At 46.1% G+C, this 6,280-nt stretch overlaps 1 long non-coding RNA gene across 2 annotated transcripts; it reads right to left on the bottom strand.

Annotated features, from left to right (window-relative positions):
* Positions 1-1,659: 1,659 nt before the first annotated feature.
* LOC123494177 (uncharacterized) lies at positions 1,660-5,279 on the bottom strand. Of its 2 annotated transcripts, XR_012185065.1 has the most exons (4): positions 4,621-5,279; positions 4,449-4,539; positions 2,301-3,180; positions 1,660-1,952 (listed from the first exon to the last, which is right to left on the bottom strand). It is a non-coding gene; the product is annotated as an uncharacterized lncRNA (long non-coding RNA). The 2 variants fall into 2 exon arrangements; XR_006664403.2 differs by lacking the exon at positions 2,301-3,180 and having other exon boundaries at positions 4,621-5,275.
* Between the last annotated feature and the right edge of the window lie 1,001 nt (positions 5,280-6,280).

The following is a 6,280-nucleotide window of genomic DNA, read 5'->3' as shown; positions in this document are numbered from 1 at the left end:
ACGACACCAAAGTGCCATCGTCGCCCAAACAGAGGAACAGAGGCTTTCGCCTGCGCTCATGGCAGAGGTGGGGGCGTATGATCCACACCGAAGCCTCCAAGAAGGGAATCGGCGCCGAGGGCGTCGACTTTGGTGCGGCCACCACGCCGGCCTGGAGTTTCCCCCGGATCCATGCCCACCCGCCAGATCCATCCAGGCAGTATTGGCGTCGACCGTAGTCGCTACCGTAGCCAGCACGAACCAGAGTAGATCGAGTCGGAGACGACGCCTCTCATGGAACTCCGGTCGGCCATCGAGGAGCCGCCGTAGCGCCGCCGCCTTCATGCCGCCCACGCAGTCGTGGAAGGCCCCCCGTTTGCACCGCGGGTGCCGCCCGCCAGGCAGGCTGCACCGCGCGCCACCGATCGAGGCCGCCGCCCCAAGATCCCCCGCACCCCCTGAAGCACCAGCGGTCAGATCTGAAACAGATCGACCACGACCACCATAGGAGCGCCCCGAACGCCCCCCCACGCGACCACCGGGGGAAGCAGCTCCTGCCGTCGCCCCCTGAGTCCTCGCCGGCGCGCCCCGTCGCCAACGCACCGCCAACCGCCGCCGAACGCCACCCGCGCCAGGTCCGGCCGCTGCGGGGAGGAGAGATCCCGCCGCCGCCGCCGACGCCAACCGGGCTTTGCCCGGCGGCGGCGGGCGGGAGAGGTGGGAGAAGGAGCCGAGGGCTTGGCGGCGCTAGGGTTCCCCCTGGTCGCCGCGCGGGGGCGACCCAGGGGAGAGGTTTGATCGATTGTTTTTACGCTGCCACGCCACCTACTCCTGTGTAGCTTAATAACCTCTTTAGGAAAGGTATACTTAAGTTTCAACAAGAGTTCCCCGCAAAAGGAAAGTTTCGATAGATATTTGAAATCATCTAATAGACTATGTACCCTAATTTTAGAGGCCTCACAATCAACTGAGGTCTTTAATTTGGAATTAAGTCGTTCGATTTTGACTGGGTTAACAATTTTCTAACGAGCTCTCTTATTCAATTCTTCTAATTCACTATGATCTATGATTTTTGAGCTCTTCCATTCCATTGAGGTATTCAATTTTGAATCTGGTTCACGGTTTTTTAAATCAACCAGCAGCAATCTATTGATGAGATTGATGCCGATTTAATATTATGGATATTGATCATTTCTCTACGAATTTGACCAATCTTAAAGAGGTTTGACTTTTCAATTAACTGATACACCATATTATCGACACTACAACAGGACCCCACCTATAGCAATGCTCTTTTCCGTATCTAAAAGTCCATATATGTGTTGCTCGTGTCTTTACCAACGGTTTGGGATGCGTTGCCTTATCCGGTGTTGCTAGCGCATAATGCAACACTTATACGGCCATTGGTAAAAGGGACCGTTGCAAGAGTACAACAAATAAAACCGATTTTATAACACCTTATATATGTTGGTGGTTAATGTACTGGAATACAAATCTCATTACTTGGCAACAGAGAATCTGCAATGCTTCAGCTATTTTTACATATATAATGTGAATAATATTTTATATATACATTTATTTATTGCCAGAAATTAAATTAATGCTCAACATAATGATGATAATTATGTATATGAAGTAAGGAAGAAAAAGAGAATATACTTGCAAGAGGAAGGACCCATATTTGAATAAAACTGTCAGATTACGATAGTTGGTATTACAGGAGGAACATCATCCAAATGTGATGCATAATCTAAATAATTTCTTGACAACGAAGATCAAACTGAAAGCATCAATCAACATCCCTACACCTTAACTAAAACTTCGTCGAGGAACATCATCCAACAGGAACAACATCCCTACTACATAATCAAAACTGAAAGCATCCATCATCTTCATCATGAACCGGAACATCGTCATTATCATTGCTCTATACTTGCCATGCACCCATATAATCATCCACATATCTTTTGAATCTACAAAGAAAATAACAAAATGAACAGTTAACACACAATGCATTGACGATAGAGGCAGGATATTACACATGTACTAAGGTTGAAGGCAATGCAATCTTTGTATTTTCTGCATTACCGAGAGTATTGCAGTTTTTGCGACTTCATACTAAATTTCACAAGTGCCATATCGACATGCACTGCCCAGAATACATTTGTGATTTTAGCACCCTCAAGTTTGAATTTAGTATCACAACTTACAATTGTAGCAAGAGAAAATAAGAAGTCCAATAGCAAATAATAAGTAAGAAACAAATGAACAAGCTAGCACTATAGTTTGAAAACTATTGAGATGTGATTATGATAAGATACCAGCATGAGTGTAGTTGTTATTGATGACTAATCACATTGCCACAATATACGACACATCCTGCAGAACAACATGGCTCAGTAAAATTATATGGACAATAGACTAAGTGCTGATGTGCATTCAAGGGCAATGTGAGTGACAGTACCACTTCTCTTATGTTCTCCAGTTAGTTAGCAAACTGAACCAAAACGGTTTTAGTCATCTAAAACCAAACCAAAACATATAGCTCTAGTTGGTTTGACTCATCCAACACGAAACATACAAACCTACAGGTGCTCACCACGCTTTGGAACAAACCTACAGCTTTTGAAAATATAAGCTTCATTATATGATGGAATAGAAGTTTAATAAATCAGATGGGAACGATTTATAGTTTTGTGTAGCAAAGAAAACAGGGGTCATTAGCTTAAAGTATGACATCTGAACAAATGATGTAGTATAACATATATGATTACCTTAATGTATGTTTTAGTTAAAAGAGCCTGATGCTCCAGTTACTCATTTTGATTGAAGATCAAACTCGGCGTTCTCTTTCTAGTATTGACAATTGGAACTAAAAGTATAAAATACACATTTTTTGTAAATGAGTTTCCACACCAGAACTGAATACAATTTAACAGATCAATTAGCCTTGTGGAATCTTGATCTTAAGCTAAAAAGTGAGAATCTACAAATGTGACGTTCAGACTTTCCCATGCTTGTTAAATTTTAATGTATAATTAAGGTAGAGTATCAAATACTTTTATTTTTTTAGAGAAAGACATATCAGGTAGTAACCATCAGTTTTATCCTTGCTTAGATATCAAACGAACCTGAACATGTGCTCAAAAGATAGCTCTTCAAAAAAAAAAACTTCTGCTTACGATGAATATTGACTGCAACCTGAATATGTGCATAAGCAGCACCATTATCGATAACGTACATAAATAAAAAGGAATGATGCAAACCTCTTATGAATTATTTACATCAGTGAAGCTAAATCTTAGCTTCTGCTGGGACATTTAGAAAGAAAACATAATTTTTTTAGGTTCACAAGATCAAATTTGCATGTCACGGTCTCTTTCCAGCTTCAGGGAGAGAATTAGTAAGTAAAAGGAGAGAAGGCACATGATAATTTACAGTAGAGCAAATCAAGCATGCCATCCCCACCAAGCCACTTCTTTGCTCAGCACTTCGTTGTCACATCCCAGATGGATCTGGCTCGTTTTTGCAGGAAAACAATGTCCACTTGGATTAATATATTTCTTTTGTCACGCACAGGCCTATAGTACTGAACCGACTCTCTCGAACCAATCTACAATGTAATGCCTTACATTTCATTGCCTAGCACATCCAATGATTCTTTGTAACTCTCTTCTTGAATTAATATGGAGGCTGTAATAGTGCCTCTCATACAACAAAATGGTGCAATATGCGGATACACCAAGAAAAAAAAGAGTTCTTTCGCTGAAATCATTAGCCGTTACTTAATTCGTTCAGACTTCAGACATAGAAAAAAGTAGTACTCATGCAAATACATGTGGATTTGACATATCTGTGCCCGTGTTGACATCTATGCTAAATATTTCTACTATAAAATATGATTATACCAACTATGACAGTAATGAAATATATGTAGCAGTGGATTAACTCCTAATATTCCTCGCTATTGTTGTTAATTTGGTCCTTACGGAAGGCCAAATCGGAAGATTCTGCTCCCTTGAACAGAAAAAAACAGAACATAGGTGTCCACACCTAATTACTAATTAGATTATAGGAATTCGTCAGACTAACTACAGTGAAGATAAGCGCGAAGTGTGACTGGCAGGCTTAATGCACGACATTGATCTATCGTACAATCCCCACATGCGCGCGCTGTGCAGAACTTAAGCATGCTGACGCTATATTGGTGCTTTAATGTCGGTGCGTCCTACTTAGATTCACAGTTTTATCCTTACCTGGGTTAAATAATATCCATGAAGCTATGTTGGTCCGTTTGGTTGTGAGGGCACATCCATGGCGATGAAGACGAACCATATGAATGAACCAAAGAAAACCTAGCTGGGTGTGTCTAGTGACTAAGCAACGCAATGAGGGAGTTACGAAGCACCAGTCTTAACTGCGGCAGATCGAGGACTTGGGAGCAGAGAGGAGGAGTGGACCAAACGCACCTGAAACCAGAGGAGAAGGAGGAGGAAGCTCCATGGCTGCTTCATTCCGAGTAGCGGCAAGGCTATCCACTGGTCGTTCATCCCTGCACGTCTATAGGAGAAGAGAAACACAGATGTTAGAGAAAGGTGGGAGAGGGAGAGAGCACGAAGCCAGGGGAGGGCATGCACTCACCGGACGAGAGGATCACGACATGGCCACCGGCGCCAGAGCCCATGACGGAAACCCTAGCCATGGGGGAGGGTCGCGGGTGGGCTTTGGTGGCCGCGAGCGCCGGATCTAGCCGGATGGAAGGGCGCCGTGATGCAAGGGAATCTCAGGCTATGCTTCAAGATGGTGGGATTCGCCGGACGTCGCCTGAATCAGCCGCCGCAGGTGGCGCAGCGGGGAGCCACGTGAAGAGAGAGATGGGATATGAGAGGGGATGGGTGGGTGGGGGATGAGGCAGGTCCAGCAACCTCCGGAGCTGCAAGGTGGGAGGAGTGGAGGGGGAAGGCCCGCGACGAGGTGGATCAGAGGAGGGAGACGAGGCGGTGGGTGGCGGCGATTTGAGGGAGATGAGGGGAGAATAGGGGCTCTGTTTCTTGCGCCTCTTTCTCCTTTCCTCCGTTTATTTCTTTTTTTCCATATGTACCACGATAGCGTCATGAGCTGCAAATCTGCAACGCATATGCTACAACTCCAATATGCGTATCTACTGTGAATTTTACAACATACAGTCAAAATGTTGTACAACTTGTGTTGCTTTATAAGGGTATCCTTATAGTGCGACCTTGAACCTCATGCACGAAAGACGGCCTTATTTAGCTCTGTTCACTTCCCTTTTGTTGTTGGTCGGCTAGTGTCCATTCTGCATGCATTTTGCATGGGTGGGAAACTAGGAACGGAACCATACACCCATTTGGATTGTTTATTTTAAAACAAATTATTTTAGATGGTTTGAATGACTGTTTTTACGCTGCTTAACCCCGTTAGGAATGGTGCTTAAGTTTCAACAAGAGTTCCCCACAATAGGAAAGTTTAGATATATGTAAAACAGAGGGCTCTCCCTCCCGACCTCCCCTCTCCCTCCCACGCCGCCCCCGCACGGCGGCGGGGAGGGCTTCCGGCGCGGCCGCCCCCAAGTACTCCCTCCTCCCTCCTCCTTCCCCGCCGCCGCCAGAGGGCCTGGCCGGGCAAAGCTCGCCCGGGCCGGCGGCGGCGGGACCTTCTAGTTCCCCGCGTGCAGAGGAGCGTCGTGGGCTCTTCTCTTCGGCTGGGGGTGCGGCGTGGGTGCCGGGCGCCGCGGCGCGACGTCGCCTGGCGCTGGGTGGTGGCCGCGTGGCCGGCGGCATGGCTGGTGGTAGGTCGCGCGGGCCCAGCCGTGGCGGCGGATCTGGCGCGATGGGGCTCGTGCGGAATAAATTGATCGACCGGAAAGGTGACATATATACTTGAAATTGTATATGAAGTCACATGCGATGCGAAATGTATGTGAAGTTCTCGTAGGTGCAATTAAAACATATCAGACGCAGTGTACGATAGAAAGACGATGAAAAAATGCTAGAGGATCACCGGAATGCTCCTTCGCAGATGAACTGCATGCAACTGAAATGAAACACACCTATCTCGCCCGAAGGTGGACTTGAACTAAGGGGAATGCTCTTGCACTCCCACTCTCACCGTAGGAGAATTTGCACATTTGAAATGCAACCATGCTAAGGCCGAGTTGATGGATTCTGTGAGAATTTGCACATTTGAAATGCAACCATCACTGGTCCTTTAGTCCCGGTTCGCAAAGGCCTTTAGTCCCGACTGTGCAACCGGGACTAAATATGCGCGACTAAACCCCCCC

This window comes from Aegilops tauschii, chromosome 5 (assembly GCF_002575655.3).
Source record: "Aegilops tauschii subsp. strangulata cultivar AL8/78 chromosome 5, Aet v6.0, whole genome shotgun sequence".
In the NCBI taxonomy this organism is placed as follows: domain Eukaryota; kingdom Viridiplantae; phylum Streptophyta; class Magnoliopsida; order Poales; family Poaceae; genus Aegilops; species Aegilops tauschii.
Note: the sequence above shows the minus strand (reverse complement) of the source record. Positions and strands in the feature narration are given on the sequence as shown.